The following is a 26,296-nucleotide window of genomic DNA, read 5'->3' on the forward strand; positions in this document are numbered from 1 at the left end:
GTGTTTATAAAAGATTTAGTTTATCTATCCAACTGTTTTCACTAGGCGGCAGACCTAACCATTTGACATATAATTTATTTCCTTTTGTTTTTAAAACCTTTTCAATAAGATATATATCAGGATGTTTTGTTTTTTGTAATTCTTCAGTATAGAATGATCCTAAAATAGGTCGCTGTCTTGCATCTTTTAGAAGGTAAGTAATTGGATGAGTGTTTTGAACTTGAGCTATATTAAAAATTTCAGTTGACCAGTTGGGAGTATATCCTTTGTCAAAAGTTCCTTTGTATTTGCTTATTCTTACATAATCTCCAATTTTGAATTTTGAACGTTTCTGCGATGGTGCTGATAATTGTAGTAGTCTGTATCTTTTTAGTATATTTTGTTTATTCTTTTCATTAACTTTATCTGGAGCTGTACCAATTGTTCTGTGAAATGTGGAGTTATATTTTTTCATGATGTGCTCGAGGGTTCCATCATTCCATTTGTAATTCCCTTGCAAGCTAAATTGCTTGTACATTTTAGTTTTCAACGTTCTTATAAATCTTTCTACTATTGACGCCTTTTTAGTGGAATAAGTGGAATAATGATTTATACCGTATTTTTGTAATAATTTTTTGAAACAACTATTATAAAATTCTGTTCCTAAATCAGTTTGTAGATTTTTGGGAACACGACCTTTTTCTAGTAACTTACTAAATGCTTCAGTCACAGTTTCTTTATTTTTAAGTTTAAGCGGATATGCCCATGCATACTTTGAAAAAGCATCGATGACTGTTAAAATATATTTATATTGTGAATTATCTTTTGAGAATGATTGCATATCAACTAAATCGGCCTGCCATACATCATCAATGTCTTTAAGTATAACATGTCTTCGAGGAAAATTTTTCCTAACATTTTTATGTATTTCATTTACTACACTATCTTTGCTCATTTTTTGAATTTACGACTTACACCTTCTATATTCCTTTTTAGACTATTTATTTCTGATTTTAACTGCAACAATGTTTCCTCTACTGTTTTTAATCGTATATAGAGCCCATCTAAGAATTTGTCAACATATAGTTTAGTAGCACAGTCGTTTGGGTCAATGGGTGTACCAACATGTTTGATGATTTTATGTTGAGCATCAAAGATATTTTCTAAGGCAGAGCTATCCATTTTCAGTTTCTTGTGTACATGATGACCAAACTTGTTGACATTCATGTTCAACAGTGTTTATAGAACTAAGCAAAAATGTAACCAGGTTTTATTTTTATATACTTATTTTATTATACCAGCTTCTTTAAGTTCTTCAATTATTGATATAATCTCATTGTCATGACTAGTGTTGCCAGCATCTTTTGAAGCAATTAAAATTTTCAATCTATCTACTAACTCATTCGGATCATCCCAGTATATGAAATCTGTATTTTTTTTCAAAGTTTTAAGAGTTGGCATAAAACCACCTTGTTTTTTTTCTTTTAATTCACTATCAGTAAAGAGAGGTTTCACAATTTTAGTATATTTTGTCCCTTTATCGCCTTTAATCTGATTCGTAGGGTTATAATCTCTCCTATGTGCACTAGTATTGCATAAAATATCTTTATATACTAATTTATCTTGATCAGATACAATCTTTACATCTGGTTTACTCTGAAATAATAATTCTGCCAAACCTGGGGTTACTTCATAGGATCTATTTCCTATTTTAGCCATCATATTTTTGCTATGAGCATCACCATCTGAAAATGTTACTTTTGTATTTCCAATCATTAAATTACTATTTTCATTACGTACACCAAAAGGTACATTCAAATTATAGATTTCATTGCTTTTTTCAGGCGTTGGAGATGGAGTATAGAATTCTTCGATTTCTTCAAAATTTTGGGTAGAAGTTATTGGTTTTGGTGTTACATAATTTTTATCATCATTTTCTATGTTTTTAATTTTATCAGAAGTTGAAGGTGAACATGTATCTGGTAAATCATGGTGACTATTGTTTTTATTTTCTTTTTTTTGCAATACTATGGATTCTAATGGATCCGTTATGGATTTAAAAAGTTTGCGCCTTTTTAGTTCTAAATCATCTTCTTCTTCACGCATTTGTTTTGCTTTCTTTTTGATGGTTTCAATTGATTTAATTAATTGTTTCTTTACAACGGCTTCCATTTTTAAATTAAATATGGGTAGGTATTCTTACCAGTGCTCTCATTTGACTGACTAAATTTGTGTCTCGTATGTGGTATATAATTGTAAAATTGTTAGTCGAATTTCACGAATATGTCAAATGTTTTTCTGTACCGACCGTTATTTAGTTCGCAATCTTTGTTGATTGATAAAAACATAAACGGATCTTTCCAAATACTTGCACACAATTGTTTAAAGACATGCCAGCTCATATCAGAATTAACATGTTCCTTATATATATGTTTTAAGTTTATATCATCTTGCTTGAAAATAATTAAAAAGTTAACATTGTCACGTATTAATTGCTTAGGAATTTTTGAATATGTTTGGGTCAAGTAAAAGCAATCAATTTGTTTGTGTCTGCCCATCGAAAAATAATTTCGAATATTAACTTGATTTTCACAAGTCACGTCGTCAAAAATGAAAATAGAATTTCTTAAGGCTTCAGTTGGCGAAATAACTTCTTCACTATTTTTGAACATAATAAATTTAACATCTGGAGTATTTTGAAAAACTTTTTGTAGGAAACAATATTTAGATTGAAAAGTGGACTTTGAGTAAATATAAACATTTTGGAATTTAAGTCCATTTTCGTGCAATAATAAGTTTATCATAATATTTGTTTTCCCACAGTTGGAGGGTCCGCAAATTATGCATCGAATTATGTTTGGTAGAAGTTTACTATGTCGGCTAAAGCATGGTGGTGGTGTTTCAACATCTATATAATTTATTTTTAATGATTCAGCCTGTTTTATCAACTTCATATTACTGATTGATGATAATTTTAAAAATGCAACTTATTAAATAACTTCATATTATTGCTAGTTGATTTAAATTTTAAGGTATTGCTTGTAGGTATCACATTCGTGTTTCACTTCGCACTTGTCTAGCGCACTATTATTTGTCGATGATTATATTAAAATGTAGGTATACATTTTAATTTAAACCTTGTGATAATAGTATGAAATTGAAATTCGTAAGAACTTAATACTAAACAGGTTCTAACATGTCGCTAGAGATTGCATAATGCGGACGAATGTCATACAAGTATATACAATTGTTTTGAAAACTTGACTCCATAGATTTGTTACTAAACAATTTTCATTCCCAGATCTTCTCACGCAAGGAACTCACTCGCTTCTGGTTAGTGAAAAAAATTACTTATATAATATTTTGACTGTATTCTTTTCTATTTTAGAATTTGTTTATTGATATTTTTATAAATGTTGTTTTATTGTTATATTTATAAAATTTTGTATTTTGTTACAGCATCATGTCGGACTTTTATTTCACGGATGACGAAAGAAACACAAGTATGAATAATCCATTTTATGGAGCTCAAGACTTGGATGCTATTTTAGAAAGAGAAGAAGAGAATAGATTGAAAGCTTTACGTGAGCAAAAAAATAATGAAACACTTGAAAATAACACCAGTTTGAAAACCATAAAAAAGAAAAATAAATTGTCTTTAAAAAAGAAGCTTCCAAAAATAGATCATGTGATTTCACCAGCTCCAGATTCATCTTTTGTTATACGGAAAAATAAAGCAAAGGGAAGCCACATTATAAAAATTGAAATACTTGAAATTGATAGTAAAGAACAGGAGAACAGTGCAAAGACTAATTTGAGTGTACAGTACATAGTGAGTGATAATTATGACAATATGATGGATGCTACAGAAGATTTAATTAATAGGATTATACAAAAGCTAAGTGTGCCTGAATAGTTAAATTTAATATTATTTTATTGTTATTTTGCGATTGTAAAAATAAAAAGCATAAATGAGTTCTAATTAAAGTATAAAGTATATTTTATATTTTCATATCATGCAAGTAAGTTGTAGTCCGAATATTTTCCATTAAGTAGTAAGTTTTTATAATACGTTAATCTTATGTTAAGTACTAAGTTTATGAAGTAATGTAAATAATTGGTTGAATTAATAAAGGGAATATAAAATATGTTGTGATTTTATTTGAAATAAAACACTGTGGTAAACTTAATCAAATTTATTAAATGCTAAATTACCATTAAAACTAATATTAAAATTAGACACATAAAAATTTGTAAAATACATAGGTACTTAGCATAATATTTTTACTAAAGAATCGTGCTGTAATGCCCCCAAGGCAAAGTTTTAAAATCATTTTCCATTATTTGCCTTTTATTATCATCACTATTTAATACTAATTTATTAATTTTCTGAGTAAAAACCTGATGATTTTTTGATCGTATGACAAACATATCATCTCTTATATTTTCATTGCAAAATAAGGCTTTCTTATATTTCTCAAAGTTTAATTTTTTTGTCACAGGCTTCGTGATACCCTTTGCTTTACTGATAGTTTTTTTCTCAGAAAGTAAACAATATAATTTTGCGCGTAAACCAACAAATTTAGAAATGATTTCTCCTCCCATTTCGTCTTTAAAATATCCAGGTATTTTCATATTAGCTTTCGGCATATTAAAAATATTATCATCTTCAAAATTGCTAGTATCAAAATAATGAATGTTATCTTTCATATCTTCATAAAAATCATCAGTTTTTACAAGATATAGTAAACTATCAGTATCCGTATAACATAACTGAACATTATTTCCATAGATTCTTTTTATGACCGAATAATGAAAATGATACAAATGCGTTTTCGACAGTTCAAGAATCGTGAATCCAATATATATTGGTCGATCTAAGACAATTTTTGTTTTTTTCAATTGAATAGCTACTAAGTTTTCAGAAAAAATTGATAAACTGTGAAAATGTGGTGCACTAATATATTTTTCCGCTCCATTCAATTTATTAGTATTATTTGTAGTATCTCTCCAAACGTTTACTAGTTTTACGTCAACCTGCTTCCTTTTGTTTTCTATCGTTTTTCCAAAAATAGAATTATTCTGCTTTTTAAAAAAGTCTTTCTCAAAATCAGACTTGGCATTTTGTCTGAGACTTGTGTTTAAAAAAATATAAGGCTCTAAAAAGTTGTCCTGATAAAAAGATAGCACTCTGTATATTTTTAAAAGCAATAAACCATTCTTTAAGCATTCTTGCAAGTGCATATAATGAATAACAAAACGATGTTTATTATATAAATTTGCCACCAATTTTTTGCTTTGATTTTGAGCAGGAGAATATTTTTCCGCAGCAAATGGTAGGTCTGAATGAGCATCATGAATATTATCCGGATAACATAAATCTACCTCGAGAATATATCCACACTGACTTTTTTTAGAAATGTTCCTTACATCAAAATTTTTAATTTCATTTTCATTTAAAAATTTAAAGTCACGCATTGGCATTTTTTGCATCATAGCAAAACCGTAAAGGTTGACACAGTCTAAATAAATTAAGTACGTACTTGACTCATTTTTATTGTAGGATGGTAAATATTTATTGTTTGCTTCAGCATATCTCAATGAACACTGGGCTAAACCACCTCGAATACCTTTTTCTAACATCTGATACATATCCACATCAGAAATCAAATCAAGCTCAACTTTAGTATATAACAACATTGCGTCCCAACTTAAAGATGGAGATGATACATAATAGCAGGGGTCTAAATTATAATAGTCTAAACTCATATTTCTGAACTTTTCAAAAACGTCGCATAGTAATAAGACATCGCATTGTAAGTATAAATCTGTATACTCTCCTAAGTTTTTTATACCAAAAGTTTTCCATATTTTTAAAGCGTGTTCGTAATCCTCAATGGAAATATTTTCACCTGTGAGTTTATTAAAAAAAATCGAATGTTTTGGTAACTTTGTTTCATTATATTTCTCCCATGCATCCATATAATCATAACAATAGACACCCTTTTTACAGGCCAAATTTAATAAGTGTTCATCCTTAATAAATACACGCATATGCTGAAAATCATTCGGATGAAGACTCTTTGCCAGTTTATCCAAACCCGAACTCAAAAAATTAAATGAATCGATAAACTTCAGTTGAGCAGCATTTGTTTTATCAATAGGTAAAAATTTTGTGAATGATATATATTTTTCTTTAGATTTTGGTATCAAGCTCGTTTTTCCGGTAATTTCTGATAATTCTTTAATAAATAAGTGGCAATCATAACCACTCAAGTTATGAAAAATGATCGGTATAAACGTACATTTTTTTGCATTTATGTTACAAGTGTTGTGAGCAGGGCCTCGGTATTTACCTGTAAAATGGTCATGATCCTTTACTATTATATCATATTTTTTAAACATTGTTTTACAGATGCAGCAAATTTTTGCTTCATTATATGAAGTCAACTCTTCGGTAGTAAGAGGAAACATTGGATTATTTGTATTTAAAATACCGTGCAATCTTTTTACATCTCGCGTAATGCTTTCAACAAATTTTTTACCACAGTTTGGTCCGCGATAGCTTACAAAGTCATTAAGCTCAGGTTTAGAATGGCAACATATGTAATAAGCGAAACAAGATGGTTCATGTGTTTGTATATCTTCAGTATAAAGAGATTTATTTTCGTTTGAATATTTACAAAGCAAGCTCTCAAAATCGCCATATATCACGATAGGAATTCTTTGAGTTCTCTCATAGTTTGAAAAATGCAACTTACTACCATCTTCTGGAAGTACAGTTTGTCTTTTAGCACAATCGTGATTGTGTAGTTTTTGTTCATTTGCGAAATATAAAAAACATTCATCACATAAAAATATTTTAGACTTGTGTTTTGTTAATTGCCTTCGCACAAGTCGGCCAAAGTCTTTAATCAAACAGTAATGGGCTTTGTCATTTTTAGTAATATATAATAAATTAACATGGGTAAGTTTTCGAGCTAAAGTCACATACAAAGGACCTGTAACTGTATTATTGGCTTCTAACCCATAAACATTTACACTAATAGTTGGATTGTTCTTCTCAAAGGTTTTAATATCTTCAATTCCCGGAGGAAATGTCATATTTCTTATGTCAAAAAGCAATGAATAATGAGGATATGATGAAACTCTATTGGAATTAAGTTTTGTAGGATACATTTTAGCAGCAATGCACCATAAAAAGCAACAATCATCGAAATTATGAATATTTAGACATGATTTTGTATTTCTTATATGTGATGGTAATGCCAAATATGATCCACCTTTCAGAGGATTATATTTATTAATATTTATCTCCAAATGACTGATAGAATCAATTGTCCAACCAGATTCTGACTGTTCGAATTCTGCGCATTTGCAAGTTAACTTTTGAGCACATTGTAATAAAAAATTATCAATATCAGTACTTTGGACTATAATACCATATTTAGTACTGAAAGATTTAATAGACTTTTCAAAATTTTTTGGTAAAATATACGAAACAAATAACTCGAAATTTACTTTAATGGCAGTGTGTTTCTTTAGAGATATATTTATGATCTCGCGTGTGGTTTTAAATATTTGTGAAAAAAAACTCTCTGGAACTAAAGTTGTAGAGGTCGGATTTACTTTGTAACTGATTATTCTGTTTCTAAAAGCCGTTTTTATAATTTGCACATTCTCATATCTAGATTGAAATAAACTATTAGATTTATGAGTATTTGTTCTGTTATGTGACGATATAGATGTTTTAACATAAAGGTTACACTCTTTGCAGAAAAACATTTTCAATTTCATAGAATTGCTTATCTTGTTTATCTATTTAGTATCTAGTTTCTCAGTTCTGGTTTTAATATTCTGCGTATAAAAAATCGGTAAGGAAATACAGCTAAATAATAAATCAAGCTATTGGCTAATAAACAGTAAACAGTTATTAATAGAATGGGAGTAATGCGATGTTTCGATATCAACATTCAAACATGTCAAGTATCTAGTTTGTATGGTTCTAGTTTCTCAGTTCTAGATTTTAAATTTTGGATAGTTATGAGATGACTGTATTAAAATAAAGTAATCTAGTTATTTTCAGACAATGTGCAGACTTAGTAAGAGTATAAGGGCTGTAAGTATCACGTTATTAATATCCCAACTTCAAATCTTTCGATATGAACATTTAGACATTTTTATTTAATTTTATATGGTTCTAGTTTCATATGGTTCTAGTTTTTATGTTTCTAGTTTCATATGGTCTAGGCTTTGTATGGTCTAGGTTTTGTATGGTCTAGGCTTTGTATGATCTAGGCTTTGTATGGTCTAGGCTTTGTATGGTTTAGGCTTTGTAATTTCTGTAAAAAAAACACGTTAATTTAATTTTATATGGTTCTAGTTTCATATGGTTCTAGTTTTTATATTTCTAGTTTCATATGGTCTAGGCTTTGTATGGTCTAGGTTTTGTATGGTCTAGGCTTTGTATGATCTAGGCTTTGTATGGTCTAGGCTTTGTATGGTTTAGGCTTTGTAATTTCTGTAAAAAAAACACGTTAAAAAATATTTACAGGCACAAACATAAAGATAGTAATTTAATTGTCATACTTATTATATACAATATGTTGCAGATGAAATATTTTTTGAATTTATTTATGAAAATAATTTCTAAGATTTACAAAATTTAATTTACAAAATTTATCTTAGAAATTATTTTCATTTGCAGGGTATAAAATGGGCTGAATATTTTTTAGTTCAGCCTTACTATCATCAATTAATTTGGTGAGGGACTTCCATACCACCGAATTTAAATCAGTTGCAAGTTTTAGTGTGCAGATGGCATGCTTCCAACGCTCATTGTTCGCGAGTTTCTCCACTTCTTCAGAGTTGTAGACGCGCAGCTCGAAGTAGTAGCTGCCTTTCTTCGATGGGTCTGATTGGGATGTATACCCCGACGCAACGCGCCGACTGAGAAAACTTCTCAATTTCGCAGCGCGCACTGGCTTGCTAGTAGATTCATCCTGAAATTGAAAAATATTCAATTTAGTATCATCTGCGATAATTTCAACTCTCTACCTATTATGGTTCATGAGATAAAGCCCGCTGACAGACAGACGTCCGGGCGGACAGCGGTAGCTTAGTAATAGGATCCCACTGGTACCCTTCGGATATGATCCCTAACAAAATAATAACTTTAACAAACTATATTCATAAATTTATATACAGACCAATTGCCTAACAACATTCTTATTGGGAAGTCTTTTAAAAGCTTTAATCCAATAAAATATAAATAAGACAACTCACCTCAGATTCGGTAATAAACCTCCTCCGCTTAACAGATGGACTCGTAGGTGTATTTGGAGACGTTTCGGGTTCAGATTCCGATCCGCTCGATTCGAACGGATTCTTCGGAGCAGAAGAAGTCACCTCCTTTTTCTTGATCGTCTTCTTCCGCTTCACCTCACGTTTCTTCTTAAGAGACTTCGATGTTGATGGGGGCTGCACCAAAGCGATGGGGTCTTCGTCTTCGTCAAATGGATTGATGAAAGATGAAGAGGCCCTGAAAAACAATTTAAGTAACTATCAACATGAAAACTCCAAATAAAAATTCAATAGGTACCTAGTTGCTTAATTCAAAAATAAACATATAAAATAAAAATACTTACATACTTTATTTCGACTGTTGTTGTCGTCGTATCCAAAACTCGGAAAGAAAGGAATGGTGACGCTTAGGATCGACCTATTTATACGCTCGAATTCTAAAACCTCTTTCATAATAAACGAAATGGATTGAAATAAATTAGATTTAAACATTTGCGCATGTAACTTTAAACACTAAATCATCACAACATAAAACTTATATTTGCGAAAGTAATCAGACTAGATTTATACATTCGTATGAACACTGTCTTACGTATAAATTATTGCCGCATCAGCTATAGGTGTTCGATTTTGAAGCATGGAAGACGCTGTTGTTTATAGTTACGCAGTGAATTGAGATCTAACCGTAAAAGGAATGGTATGCGTCGGACTCGCGATAGTTAAAATGTTAAAAGGTTATACATTTTACTACTTTCCATAGGTAGGTATAAAATTTGTGAAAGGTCTAATAATATTTGCTCCTATTTGATGCTTCAATCTTCTTCCTTGCGAATTTGATTTAAAACTTGAGTGGAAATCCTTTAATTTTCGACGTCAAAAAATATCCTGGATCCGTCTCCAAGATGTGAATTGTCTGTGTATCAAATTTCGGCAAGATTCAGCCGTTAGTCTTTAGTTTAGACAGACGCCTTTTTGCATCACTAATCATACTTATTATAAATGCTAAAGTGTGTCTGTTTGTTTGTTTATTGGTTCGTCCTTCAATCACGTCGCAACGGAGCAACGAATCGACATGATTTTTCGTGGGTATAGTAAAAGAACTGGAGAGATATAGACAACTTTTTATCTCGGAAAATCATAGAGTTCCCGCAGGATTTAAAAACCTAAATCCATGCAGATGAAGTCGTGGGGGCATCAGTGAATTTATTATATTAGTACGCATTGTACGTATTTTTTTCGTCCATTAATCTCTATTTATCAAAGTATTTATAACAATCGAAATATATTTAAATAGCGGGAAATGTGTCTAAATTCATCATTAAAGAATTAATTTTCGATAAATAATAATGTATGATAAGCTTGCACACCTTACTAGAAATCTGCTATAATATATTTTTACTAATAAATCTTTATCCAAAATTCATTGTTTGTAGATCAGAATGGAGTTAATATATCCTAAATATCCTCGCTATGCAACTCAAATCGCAAGATTGCGAAGTTTTGATACCTGGCCTCAAGATTTAAATCAAAAACCTCAAGAAATGGCTGATGCTGGTTTTTTTTATACAGGAGATAGTGATCGCGTGATTTGTTACTTTTGTGATGGCAGGCTCAAAGACTGGGGCATCGAAGATCATCCATGGTCGGAGCACGCACGCTGGTTTCCGTCCTGTCCCTATGTTTTACTTGTGAAGGGTGAAACATACCTACAAAGTGATAGCAAAGATGTTTGTGGTGCATCAAAAGTATCTGAACAATTTGTAAATAACAATATAATAAGTTCTTTTGCAGACAGAAACATATTATGTGTTGAAAATATTAAAGAAACACTTTGCTGCAAAATTTGTCTTGTAGAAGAAGTAGCTGCGTGTTATATACCATGTGGTCATGCTATAACGTGTACTAAATGTGCTTTATCGTTGGATAAAATGTTATGTCCGATATGTGGAAAAGCAATCGTTAATGTAATACGAATATATTTCTGATGAGCTATAAACATTTAAAGAGTCTACCTTTATCCAACCTATTATAAGTATGCGCAAGCCTCGAATCAATCGATCGAAATTCATACTAATGAATACAGCAATGCCGGATCAAGCAGAAACACGATCAATATACAAAAATAATTTGAGCGCAACAAATCAAATGGTTAACTATGCGAGAGCAAACTTTTAGACGTAAAATTATCATGCATATGGGCTCGTTCGCATTTCTTATGAATGCCGCAGTCTCGTCGAACTCATCGTATTATATCATCCACTGTGCGGTGCGGGCGTATGATATAGGATCCGCAATAACTAGTCATTGAGGATTTTGTCTCACTGTTGATAGTGATTAATTGTTGCTTGGATTTAGGAATACTCCATTTATTTAATGTGTTGTTGTGGACAGTAGCCTACATTGGGGATCCTGTATCAAAATTCATGGGGATTTTGTATCACGGTGAGCGTAGCGAACGAGCGTTAGCGAGAGTGATCCAAAATCCCCATGGATTTTGATACAGGATCCCCAATTCAACACTACTGCAGAAGGTTAATAGGCTTTGTTCTCCAGGGCGGTCTAGTTCGTGATCTGATCGGCCATTATACATGCCACGACGTTTCATATAGGTACAATACGTTGATTCAGCTCATTGTAATAAAACGCGTAATAGTAAGAATATTATCAATCAATCAATCAGCCTGTTTGCGTCCATTGCTGGGCATAGGCCTTCCCAAAAGCGCGCCGCCACACACGATCCTCCACCTTCCTCATCCACCCACTTCCCGCTATCTTCTTAAGGTCGTTAGTCCAGCGGGTTAGAGGTCGCCACTCCAGAACACGTCTGCCTCAGCGGCCATCAGTTCTGCGGCAGACGTGGCCTGCCCACTGCCACTTCAGCTGGCTAATTCGTTGAGCTGTGTCGGAATGTTTTACCTATCCTCAATTTAAAATATCCTTTTTAACCCCCGACCCAAACTTTCGTGTTTATACTTAATATTAGTAGGATTTACATCGATTTTAATTATTGGAATTCACCTGGGGAAAAAACTCTGACTTTAAAACACTGTTGATTATCATTTATCATAACTCATCATAACAGTTGTTATATTAATTCCTTCATAATTTAAATTCCCTTGTAGGTAAAAAAAAACTGCAAAGCTTTAACTGTAGTAATTAAGGAGCTAATTACATTTAATATCAATGAGTTGTATAGGTTAAGGTATGCAAAGTGTAAATTGTATGAATCATGCCATGTGTGGGTCGATTTAGTACACTCCTTTAATGGCCGGATTTGTATGCCAAGGGCGTTGTTTATCTACGGTTAATTAATTTTATTATATAAGCTTTGTTTTGTTAACGTCTATTTGTAGGGATGCATTTAACTTTATTTCATCATTTTGTTATTAGCCTGATTGGTTATTTCATACCTGATTATTCATATTTTTTCTATGATCAAAGAAAAGATTGGACCCAAAAGCCGAAACATGCCGGTAATAATAAATCGTAAATCGTAAGCAATTTTATTTTACTGTAATCAACACTGGAAAAAAATATAAAAGAATTTATTTTTTACATTCTTGTGGTTTTTTCATTGTTTTTATCACGTAATTTAAGAAGATGTGTGATCAGAGAAAAGATCGAACCTTAAGACTAAAACGTGCCGGTAGTAATGAAAATTGAAATGCTATAAAAATACGTAATTGTAAGTAATTTAATTTAACTATAGACAATGCGGAAGAATAGTAATACCTAATACTAAAAAATGAATTAGAAACACATAATATTTACAAAAGTTACTAGATATGAAGGGCAGAAAAAATTCTTAGAATATTTTTATAATACGACTAGGTATATATACAGTGTTTATATTAATATTTTTATTGATTTATCGTAATGCATTGTGCATAGCATCCGGGTCTTCGATGGTACTTGGTATTAAACAAACTTTGAAGTTTGTTTAATACCAATTTGAAAACAACTACTTACAAATAAAACTTTATGTTCAATAATATCATTTATTTTTAGTGTTATCGTCTGCTCCTTGGTACTTTTGATTTGATTCAGCAATTTGTACAACTTCCTTTATTTTTTGAACCTTGGATCATTGAGGGCAATAAGCGTCCACATCGATTACATTAATATTCTCTACCAAGTAAGCTGACCTAATTATAATTTAACTTTTACTTGTAGATTAAAAATAAAAACTAAAATCACCTTTCCTAATTTACCATTCACGCAAAACACTGCTTTGTTTTCATTGAAGATATGGCTAAAGTTCCGTTTTTCTTGACTCTTGCAATTTAACCCTCATATATTTTACCACCTTCGGCCACATTATCATTTTCCTTTGTATACTATGGTTATGTTCGTATGTTCGTGCCTATAATTCCATACTTATACTTCATACTATGTAATACTATAAAAGCGAAACTGTGTCTGTCTGTCTGTTAGCTTTTTACTGCCCATCTATTAAACCGATTTTAACGAAAGGTACAGAGAATGTTAGCGTCCTGGGGACGGACATAGTCTACTTTTTGTCTTGGAAAATCAAAGAGTCCGTACGGAATTTTTAAAGGCCCAACCGTTTAACAGATTTTTACGAAATTTGGTACAGAAATAGCTCGGATCCCGGGGAAGGAATTATGTACTTTTTATTCCGGGAATCAAATAGTTACCGCGATATTTATTCCCTTAATCCTTTCGGATAAAGTCACGGGCATCATCTAGTGATAATAAAAAAAAACTAGGAAGTCTTCTGAAGCTTTTGAAGAAGTAGATAAAAAATGGACAAGCCAATTAATTAAGCTAATTTAGTATGTGCAGTCACGACAGCATTGCAACAACAGTGCTGCAATGTAATGCATCTAAAGAAGCCCGTTGAAACTAGCCTGTAGAGTACAAACACGTAGTTAGTTGGAGCAGTTTTTATTTATCACGATACTATTGTAGATTCGTGATAACTTTTTAATATAGGTACTCAAAAAACTGACACATGACGAATAAATAGACCCGGATATGATTGAAGCGGACATGTTTTGAATGCAAAGAAATATGCAAATAATTTCCAATGTAGGTACACCTTTGTATATTTTCCAAGTAGGATTTTCCAGATCAAAGACAAAGCGATGAGCTATTGTTTAATTTTTTAACGCTACGTTTATTTTCTATAACCACGCAGTATGCAAATTGCGACTTAGGTAAATCCTTATTATTTTACAGACTAGTAGCGTCATGTGGTTCTGTCTTAGAGACATCGCCCGCGACAACTTGTTGTGACGAACCTATAACTAGGCCACACCTCTCTCTATTCTTCTAATTAGGCATAAATAGATAGGGTTTGTATTTGGTTTTAAAACTTAAGATAATACATACAAACGTGCTTCAAAATAATAGGTGTAGCAGCAAACCTTACTTTTAATCAGATTGCTACGGTACCTCTCCGACCTTGACCTTATAAGATACTCTTCTTTGAATGAGAGAGTTTTAAAATGTTGGTAAAATGCAAACTTTACTAGCATCTCAATGTCTGCTTCAAACAAACAACCAAGATCAGGCATTTAACTTTGATTTACAGTATCAGTTACTCAGAATGTTAACAATAACAGGGCCATGTCAATATAAGATTTATTCTTTCCCATAGGCGTCATGCATATGCCCGGGAGTCGACCGGCTGTGTCTAATGTTCCATTCAAACGAAGTTCCCATGCAATTATGGCTTCCTTGAAACGATGACTTGATATACTTTTTAGTTAGTAATTTACTCATTACATAATAATAAGATTTAGCACACATATCTCCGTGACACAGATGTTCAGCATTTTCCTATCTAACGTTACTAACCAAAAGTTACAAGGATTGACAGATCTAAATTAAACTAGATTTATCAATCTTTTTCTTATTACATTGGTAAGAAAAAGATGCGCAAACTCTATTTAGTTGGAATCCGAATCAGAACCATTCATAAAGAAAAGATGACTTGATTCTAAGGTTTTCAAGGGAAACGTAATCGGGCAGTTGCCATATTAAAGTCCCAATCCTATTAAGGTCCCAATGGAAAATTTCATTTTGTTTTAGAATTATTTCATCATCTTGCACCATTGCAGGTACTTAAGGATTCCTATGTACCTTAGTAATATACTTAAGCACAAATCATCTCAATGTTATGTTAACGCCTCTCATTTATTATAATTGGCAATTTTGATTTGTCATAGCAGTGGCTCCACGTTTCTCTAGTCTAAAGCGCAGTAAGGTGACGTGACTAATGAAAGAACCTTAAAAGGGACTGCACTGCATCGGAAATTGTACCTAACATTCCGAAGTATATTAGTTTCTCTTAAGAATTTGTGGTTACGGGGATTTTCTCTGAGGTAACTTTTTAATTTATTTTCTGATGAATGCTTACTTGCATTTTGTGCTAAATATTTATGATGAATGTTATGAAAAATCTGATCTGAAATGGAATTTTCGTTGTATAAAACTAGAACAAAGTATCTACTCTTGTATCTTTGGTTGTTCTTCTACGCTTTTATAGGTGCTTGTAAAAAACGTTAAAGCTGGTGGCTGAAAATTGAAGGCACAAGGCAAATTGTATTTTCAAACTTACTCTATTCTTCGTTCTATAGTGTGTGATCTATATTAAAAATCTTCTCTAATTCTGTAACTATTAATTTGTTATAGGATTAGAAAATTCCTGATTACCTACTTCAAATTATTTTAACGTGTCAAGAAGTTATTAATGGAGAGTGAAGAATCAACTTTTACAAAAACGACATTTTCATTGATTGTGACATGTACATTCAAACATTTAAATTCCTTTGTGTTTGGTACTTTCAATTGATTTTTTTTCTCAAACAACAATTTTAATTCGAGTTATTACGGCAATAAAGGCCCCCATTTTTTCATATCCGGGTTTGGGCTTTGCTTCCCCTGCACAATGACAGTCATTTATCACTTGAGAACATTGCAAATTAGTCATCATCGGTCATCGACGAAGGCCATTTAAAAATTAACCCATTGATTATTCTCTCAATGAATCACTTGTACAACTTCATGTTTAAGTAGACTCTTCTGTCATCTTCGAACTACTTTGTGACGTTACTAAAATTTTGTATGATGTCATTACGGACACGATTCAAATATTTGCGGGTACACGCAGCAAATCTCTGTCGTCATAGACTTATGTTACGTGATGCCCAAAGCCTCTGCAAATGAATTTTTCTCCTTTTTACTCCCATTTCGTTTATGTGTGTTCATTTCCCATACCGTAATTATTTGTGGATTTGAAATGCATATCACCGTTAACTGAGATTACGATTTACGGCCAAGACGTTTTAAGCTTACGTGACTGATGATACTTGAGGATTTAGATACTTTGTCCTTTGAATAAGAAAGGCACGTAATTCAAGTATTTTTATAATACTCAGGGTTATTTATTTTGGATCCTTTTGATCCACAGATTTTTCAAATTTTCGACATTAGTTCTAGCAATATCGTCTCCTCCATTTAAATCTTTAGCTGTCATAACTTTTAAGTTTTTGTTACTCGTTTGATATTAAGACTACTCTTTTCTTTATCCTCACTTTTCTTCTTTATTGGTATTTTTGGACAACTGACTCAATTCCTCGCTGAGTCTGCGTTTGTGCTAACTGATACAAATCTTTCTTTGTATTTAACTAAAATACGACATCTGCTATTTAATTGCGATATTGATTCAAATTGAATTTAAAGTAAACCGTTTCCTTTCTATCAATTGCTGCTATTATATTTGTAAATGTTATTGTTTATTCTTGTTTAACTTACGTCACGCCTACGTTGCATGCTATAAACGTTTTGCATGTGGTGTTTATGATGCGGCGCACGCATCGCCTACGCATGCGTCGTCATATCATTCGGTCATTATGCGCCTACGGACCCTTGGCGGTTGTTCTCGAGCCTCGTCATCGACCCGTGTGGGTTTTTCTAGGTATGTTTACACTGATTCTGTCATGTAGGTGGATCGGTGTTTGACTAAACTAGCGGCACGCTATGATGGCCGGTTTGACGTTTGTCCGCTCATGAAGTTCCGTATTAATTGATAACGACTTTGAAGGAAATAATTGTATTACTTTATTGACGATAGTGATGTGCAGAGATTCATAAATTTTATCGAATGTAGTTTTAGGTTTAGGACTCAAAATTTATTTATTAAATTGATTTCTTAAATGTATACAAGTGTAGAAAAATCAGTTTGCACCATTTAAGGGGTGAATGTACTTGTGAATATGAACAATTTTCACTATGTGGACAAACCTCTGAAATCGCAAAAAAATATCAATAAATTTTTAAAAATGGAATCTAATACGATCGTCACATAGGATCGCTGGCTAGCACAACTACTACCTCCGGCAAACTCGCGTCAATGCTCAATGCAAAACAAAGCAGTTTCGAATTGACGTTGCTTCGAAAAGTATAAACTGTCAGTGCAATGCGATTGTGATATAGTTTTGACCTGGCTTTGGATTTCAAATATTGATACTGCATTACTGTTGACCCTTGCTCGTTAATTTGGACTCTGTTCAAGCCCTTTGTTGTGGATTTCGTCGATATGACCGAACGTACGCAGAGAACTGTTCTAAATAGTCAGACACGTGAGTTCGTAATACGCCTTCGTAACTATTTCGATCGTGAAGCTCAAAATGGAGGGCCAATTTTACCTATAACGTCAGTGGTTGAACGCGTAGCTGATGCGCTTAATATTGGACAACGAACTGTTAGACGGATAACTAAAAAAAAATATGGCGAGACTGGCACAGAAGAAAATAAACTTCACACACCAAAAAAGAGAAAACGAGCAAAACCAGTCGTAGGCATCGATAGCTTTGATGCCGATGCTATCCGAAGACATGTTTACGGCTACTATTTACAGAAGGAGTATCCAACAAGAAAAAAGTTGGTGCATTCACTGAAGGAAGCTGGATTATTCTTCGGTGGGGAAAGTTCTTTAACGAAGATTTTGAAGACCATTGGATTTCGATACAAAAAATGTAACAAACGCAAAATATTGATGGAAAGATTTGATATAGCGATGGCAAGGTATACTTTTTTACGGCAAGTGAAAGAAATCAAAAATTGGCAAAATGTTGTGTTCTTGGATGAAACATGGCTTAATGCTAACCATACTGTAGGCCGTTCTTGGAACGATGACACAGCAGCATCTACTTCCAAAGTTCCTGTAGGAAAAGGATCGCGACTTATAATTTGTCACGCCGGAACCATCAACGGGTTTGTCGAAGGTTCTCTCATGGCTTTTGCGTCAAAAACCACTGGAGACTATCATGAAGACATGAATGGAGAAAAGTTTACTGAATGGTTTACCTCAATGTTGTGTAGCCTCCCTGAACCATCTATTATAATTATGGACAACGCCCCATACCACTCGATGCAAATTGACAAGCCACCTGCCCAATCCCAAAAGAAAGCTGATATCGTCGCATGGCTTCGTAAAAATGGCGTAGATGCAAACATGAATATGTTAAAAGCGGAATTAGTACGTCTTTTAAAAGAAAACAAACCAACCAAGATCCGATACGTCATTGACGAAATAGCATTAGAACATGGGCACAGAGTTATACGGTTACCGCCTTACCATTGTGAGTATAATGCGATTGAGTTGGTGTGGGCTCAAATTAAGGGATATGCTGCAAGACACAATACAGAACCCCCATTTACCACAAAAAAAAATGCTAAAATTATTAGAAGAAGCTTGTGAACATGTGACTAAAGGAGACTGGGAAAAGGTTGTGAATAGAACTGTTAAATTAATAAGGGAAGATTATGAAAGAGATGTGAAAATAGATAATATTATAGAAAACGAACATATAATTATTAATGTATGTGATGATAGCAGTGACGACAGTGAAAATAGTAGTATGGACGAATCTGATTAATTATGGCCTTTTGTGGCACCTTTTTTGGTATCTTTTGTATTCATATGTTTCTTGTGTGCATATAAAGTATGTATATTCATTTTCGTTCAAATATTCAGTTCGTTCAAATAAATTAAATAAACATATACATTTTTGTTTTATTAAACCTATTTAATCAGGTACAAAAACAAAACTTAATTGTTTTTTGTTCGAGAATAAATTGACATTCCACATCACTATTGTAATGTGTCAAACCGGCCATCATAGCGTGCCGCTAGTGTACAAATTGTTTAGGTTTTTTCTACATTAGCCATTTTATATTGTAGTTAACGGAGTAGGTAGATACATACCACGATTAATTTGGTGTTTTTAATTGGCGATATTTGGACTCTTGCATGTAAATTAAACGTGGTATGTACCTACCCGTTATCTACTAGGTATATAAAATGTCGTTAAACCACGATATAAGTTTAAAATCATTAGTACGTTAGCCATGTTAGGCTAGTCCGCCAACTCGCTCTGAAGCAGATAGGCATGTCTAAGCTCTTTGTTTACAATCTATATCACTACCCATATTATGAATGCGAAAGTTTGTTTTGACGTGATTTTTTGCATGGTCATAGTTAAAGACGAGTTATATAGGCTACTTTTTACCCCGAAATATCAAAAAATTCCCTCAGGATTAAAAAAAAATTAATTCTCGCGAACCAAGTCGCAAGCATCAGCTAGTCATCTATAACAGAATAGGTGTGAAAGGTGTCTTTAATTTCTGTTCGCTGAGGTTATTTTTGAATAAGTATGCAACTTCGAATTAACTTGTATGCCTCCCCCAGTATTCTATGGGTGTGTGGGGTGTTCCTACTCCGATTGCCAACTTGACCTTTCGCGTAATATGCCTACCTTATTGATTCAAAATGCTACTTGGGTTTTCCAGCCTTTTGTCGATAAGTTTGCTAATTCGAATCATCAAAGCACACAATAGTGCCCGAAACAGTCATCAGTCTTGTCGTTCAAAGCGATTAGCACCTTGTAAATGACCATAAGGCTAAAGAATTTTTCACATGGCTACTCTAACGCGGCGGGCATACTAAAGTCATTTTATTGCTTTTCTAACGGTTGCGAACCACATTTATTGAATTTTTAGACTGTTTAAAAGTGATTGGCATACCCACGTAGGTGGGAATCAGTTTAGTATTTATTTATTCCGTGAGCAAACCAATGCTAGTAAGTGGTCGTATGAATATGTCAGTGAACAAGATTTATTAAGAACTCCAGATATCTTATGAACTATCCTTAATCCTCGAATAATGCTTTATTCCAGTCAGGCAAATAGCTTTGCCAAGTAGGTACCTACTTTTCTCATTTTTGTGTGTCTCCTTCATCCAGAATTACAATTTTGTCTGGTGGGAGGCTTCGGCTGTGGCTAGTTATCGCCCTAGTGGCCCAACTCTGCCAAGCGATTATGATGCCGCGTAGAAACTGATAAAGACGAACTCATACCGTGTTTAATAAAACTGCTATACCCTTTCCAAGTTAGCCCACTTACATTTTAGACTGCATCATCACTTACCACCAGATGGGATCGCTGTCAAGGGCTCACTTATAACGGAATAAAAAAAATCGTACCTACTCGCTACTTGATTGGGAGAGCTCTTGATTGGGAGAGCTCTTTAAATTACTTACTATCGCAATAGTTTGATTGTCTTGGTTTTTAATGTCTGCTTTATAAGGCCTTTAAAACCAGGGCACATCCAAAAAAAAATGCATTGTGGCTGCACTACGCACAGGTGCGCAGAATTCGTAATTTTTAAGCGGCGGACGCCCTTCACGTTCTTACCAAACCGGTCTAAGGTCGTGCTGTTGCTACGGCTCATTTGCTTTATCATTGATACCTAAAGTCCTAAACATTAAAAAGTTTGCAATCCCAGTGTTTTACTTATAACTGAGGAAGAAGGTATTACGTTTAATTCGATATCTTCCCGGCTGTTTTTAGCAATGGCAAGTGATTGGTCTGAAGGAGTAGTAGAAATCAAAGGGATACATTATATGGTTTTAATAAAACTGACATACCCCTTCCAGGTTAGCCCGCTTCCTACTTAGACCGCATCATCACTTACCAGCAGGTGAGATTGCAGTCAAAGGCTAACTTGTATAAAAATTAAGAAAAAAGAGGGGCTTGTTTATCTATACGTAAAGTGAATACCTACCTGCTGTTCAGGCTACACACCAATTCCTGAATACGATACGGCTCAGGCGCGGCGCAGCCGGCTAACCGGCTAACTACTGAGGACAGGTCTCTTCTCAGAATGAGAAGGACTTAGGCCAAAGTCCGCCACGCGGCGGATGAGTCTAGTGCAGATTGGCAAGCTTAGCACACCTTTGAAAACATTATGGAGAACTCTCCGGCATGCAGTTTTTCTCGAGCTGTTTTCCTTCACCGTTAAAGCAAGTGATATTTAATTGCTTAAAACATAAGTCCGAAAAGTAGAGGTACGTGCCTGAGATCGAATCCCAGACCTCCCGAATAGGAGGTAGACGTCTTAACTACGAGACTATCACGGCTTTTATTCATTCCTTAAAAACTATACCAGATAAGTATTTAAGTATTAGAAACTACTAAAATGATAATGCAATTTCAAGGTGCAAACTGCAAAAGGAAATTCAAGTCACGAGTTAATTCTCAATTTCGCGTGTATTTGTAACTTTGGCAGGCAACCAAACATTTGGAAAGCGGTCAGGGAAAGGGGGAAAGCTGATCTCACTTCACGTAAAGATAAAGCAAAGTAATGCTTGAGAAAGCGAATAAATATTGATTATGCAGGGGCGCAAAACAAGTCCCGTTCGCAAGTCTTTGTATGCAAAAAGTAGAATTATAATGTCGCTAAAAGAATTGTTTGTAGACTTGTTCAAAATTAAAGTGGAAACGTAAAGAAAAACATAAAAAGGTTGAATGAAAGTGAAGGTACAAAAAGTATTTCGAATTGGGCACTTATTTTTAACCATTTAAGTATAAGTTTTATTAAAAATCAGTACCCGAAAATGCTAATAGTATGCATCGAATCGGCATTCGAAGAAAGCCGATAAGCTCTTTAATTTGGTTTCGATGCAACTTGGAAATGAACTGAAGGACAGTGGAAATTGCTATTAAAATTTGTATTCGTAGAAACAGGAGGAATGGGAGTTCTTATGAAATTAATGATACCACGTAAGACATGTCTGCTTGGCGCGTAATCTATTAAGAAACTTGGAGACCTTGCAATATGGAGATCATCCTAAATTGACGCGTACGTCCATTAAATTCTGCGCTGTTTGTAAACTTAACATGGATTCGTAAGCGCTGTGGGAATTGGGACACTTCGCAAAGCACACAGACTACCACATGGTACGTGTGCATTGTCCAAATTGACGAGAAAATGCATGCCCGCCTTACTTTGTGTTTAGTTGCAAATTATGGCAGTTCAAGGCTTATAATTGTCTGCATATATGTCACGTACATTTCGTTTTGTCTGTCCTAATCAACTCTCTATCAGCTTTTGATGAGTATCTAGTGAAAAATTGTATCTATCGGTGTGAAGCCTGCCAATCCGTTCTTCGCCTGCGTGGTATTATCACCAACCCATCGCCGACTCACGGGTCTCCTCTCAGACTGAGAAGTGTTGGGCATATTCCACCACGCTGGCCAAGTGCGGAGTACATCCACTCTCAGGCATGCATATAGGAATAGTTTGGATATCAGCCGCTCTGCCCCACAGTAAGATTCCACACGATATAACATGACCTGATTAAATATGTTATTACCTTTGTATTTACCACCCTTATTATAAAATACTATTTGGTTTCGGCACACTAGCGTGTTTCTTGATACCTGCGCCTTTAAAAATGTCATTCTTTGTAAAGGTAGAGAGGTCGATTAGATCATAAATTTACTCTTGAGATTCCCAGAAATCTACATCCGTAATTATCCCTACAACGAAGCAATCTATTTGTAAATCAATACAGTGTTTTAATTAAAACGTTGCTCCTACGATCAGTTATTAGCTCACAAAAGCGATTATCCTAACCGAGTCATTTGTCATAGCATAAACTATAATTACGTTAGACAGAGATCACCATGATTGTAAGCGGCCGCGGCGGTTCTATACTCAATATGGTTTGTGACCATTAGCTGGTGTGATGAGTCAATTTAATGGATGAATAAATTGAAGTGCTATTTGCTAGAACAATGGTGTGGGTAACTTGATACCTCAATAAACCAATTTATTATGTGATTTGGAATTGGGTGCAATTTGCTGTAAACTTAACACTGATATTATTCGGTAACTTAACAGGTAAATAACTATGCAAATCGCATTTCGATGGTACCTGAGAATATTGTTTATGAATGAATCTATCTCTGCGGTGTATGAGGAACAAAAGTAAAATGATTTACTTGAGTGATGGATCGCCATTTGTTTATTAAGTGTATCCTGTATTCTTACTCTTTGTAATTTTGTTAACGGTAAAGATGTTTAAATAAATAAATAAGTGTAAACCAAGCTGTCAAAAAAATAAAAGCAAAAAAAGGCAAAAAAGCTGTCGTAAACCGATTGTATACCATTTTATGAATTTAGAATTTTCAATGTTTAGGTTATGACCATTAAAAAGGCTAAGGACAAATCGAACGAATTTTTTTCGAGTTCTTTTCTGGCAAATAAGGCTACGCGGGCGCTAGATTTGTTCCTTAGGCGCTATCTTCACGGAAGAGAGAATTGCGGCGATTTCAGACAAATTCAATACTACTCAAGACCAATCTCCACAGGGCGATACTATAGCCGACGGTAGTTGGTCAGACTCGTAGCGATTCCTTCGCCAGGCAGATGGCGTCTTACAAATTCTTTAAACGTAGTCTAGACTGTCAGCTCATCTAACTCTACTAGTATTCGTGAGTTTCAATGATGATTTGCAACATAGACAACATCTACTAGTCTGCCCTCTAAGCTATTTTAGAATTTAAAGACTAGCACGACAGGATTTCATCCTTGGCTTCTAAAGTCGTGAGTTCATTATGCTTCAGTGGAACTAAAACTTCAGATATTAAGGTACGAGTAAAAGGCATGCCCCAAAAGGCGTTGGAATGTCAAGGGTTATTTAGACTTGGCTCAAACTTCCGGAAGTTTAATTTACTTCCGGAATTCGATTCGAAAGGGCAGGGAAATAGATTGGTATTATAGTATAATTAATTGCGTATTCGTATCAATAGAGCTTATCAAAGTCAAATTCCGTTGTTTGTTCTACGACTTTCATCGTCACCGTCGATAACAGTCGTTCACTGCTGGACAATAATCTCTTGTAGACTTCCACACGCCGCGGTCTAGGATCCAGCGGTCATATTCTGTCCACTTTAGGGGATCTATCAACGATCTGAGGTCGCCATTCCAGCACCTTTAGACCCCCCACTACCTATCGGTTCTTCGAACTAGGTACGAATACCTCGCCCATTGAGCGTTATGTCGGTTACTCTTGTTGTTTTACGGATCTCCTCATCGCTGTCCCCGTTAAAACGGGACAGACAACGGTGACAACGGGAAAGGTTTTTAATAATTTTGTTCAATTCCCGATGTCCCCGTTGACGGGGATAGAGAACGGGGACAACGGGATTGATTTTTAATAATTTTATTCAATTCCTGATGTCCCCGTTAACGGGGGCACGGCTAATGGGGACGATGGAACTACATCGGTTTGTCTAGATACGACTTTCAGCGCTACTAAATGGGTACTATTTACGTAATACTTTTCGGTACTCTTTTTGTGCAGAAGTTGTATTATTTCTTTAATGTTTGTTCATTAGTTGTAACTTGAAGAATTGTCTTGCTCGTACAACCGCAAGTATTATCTGTCCTGCTCCCCCCTACCGCTCCCCCGCGCAAATAAGCAACAATTAACCGCATCATAAGAAACAAAACCGCTGATTAGTGTCGTGTTACATTATGTTGTTTACAAAAGATGGGCTGCGTAAAAGTTTCAAAATTTCGAATTTATAGAGAAAGAGCCTGTGAGGGCCAGACCTTCGTTATTTTATAAAAGCTGAAAGTTTCTCTGCGCATTGTCCCCAACACAGGGAGGAACGATCAGGGACTATGAAGTTTAGATCATGGTGGCTTTGGCAGATAACAGGTAACACGTATAAAATATTTTGTCAAAGTACACCCTCTTAGGTGTCTGGCAGGGGGTTGCCGCGATACTAAGTGTCTAGCAATGTATGAAGTGATTTCTTATACTATTGCGAAGAAAACTCTATACTTTGACGAAAGGTTTTATACGTCTTTATTACCTGTTATCTGCCAAAGCCACCATGATCTAAAACTTCGTACTCGCTGACCCTTCCTCCCTTTGTTGGGGCCAATGCGCATATAAACTTTCAGCTTTTATAAAATAACGAAGGTCTGGTCGTCACGGGCTCTTAATCCATTAGCTAATCACGCTTTGTCAAGTGTTTTGTGGTTAGTTTGCCTTATTTTAGTAATCTTTTAGCTATGGATTCTTTGCCCAATTTGCATTCCAGCTTTCTCGGAATGCGTTGTTGAAATCGCGGAAGTTGTCACAGTTTGATTGCTTTACATCGTTGAAATGTTTAAAGGCTGTATTCTATTTGTTCTGATGCAACTCTTGGCGTACTTCAGTGCGATTGCAGCTTCAGTTTTCGCAAATATGTGTTATATTTATCCCGGTTAGTAATAACTTGTTAATGTTATAGTAGGTATACTTGACAAAGAGTTTTCTGTCTCTAAACACATACTTATCTTTATAGTTTTAAGTATTAGGTTTCTGGTGTTACTCAACAAAAACTTCATTCAAAACGTTTTAACAAGGTTTTGCAACATGTGCGATCGCTCTTCAGATAGTTTGTTGGTTTGATAGGTATATCTACCAAATAGATAAACATTAAATACCAATATGCAAGAAACTTGTTTTGTTTGCTCTTTTATTGTTATGATTTGGTGATTGTTCCACTTTAATTGGTAATATAGATGTTACGGCTTTGGTTTGTGCTGTTAGATAGATAGATACACTTTCGTATTTATAATATTAGTAGACCGTACCTATGTATAGATGTAGGGTACTTCAGGTACGCCACAAAACATCTTGTA

At 34.2% G+C, this 26,296-nt stretch overlaps 1 protein-coding gene and 1 long non-coding RNA gene across 3 annotated transcripts in view; both read left to right on the forward strand.

The window, feature by feature from the left end:
* The window catches only part of LOC123876400, a 29,933-nt gene extending 8,605 nt beyond the window's left edge, over nucleotides 1-21,328 (forward strand). The window contains exon 2 of the long non-coding RNA XR_006798346.1: nucleotides 21,205-21,328. This is a non-coding gene — a long non-coding RNA (uncharacterized LOC123876400). The remainder of the gene's footprint in view (nucleotides 1-21,204) is intronic.
* The window catches only part of LOC123876393 (N-alpha-acetyltransferase 15, NatA auxiliary subunit), a 133,436-nt gene that overhangs the window by 88,342 nt on the left and 18,798 nt on the right, over nucleotides 1-26,296 (forward strand). The gene's annotated exons all lie outside the window — the stretch shown is intronic.

Source organism: Maniola jurtina, chromosome 21 (genome assembly GCF_905333055.1).
Source record: "Maniola jurtina chromosome 21, ilManJurt1.1, whole genome shotgun sequence".
NCBI classification, from domain to species: Eukaryota; Metazoa; Arthropoda; class Insecta; order Lepidoptera; family Nymphalidae; genus Maniola; species Maniola jurtina.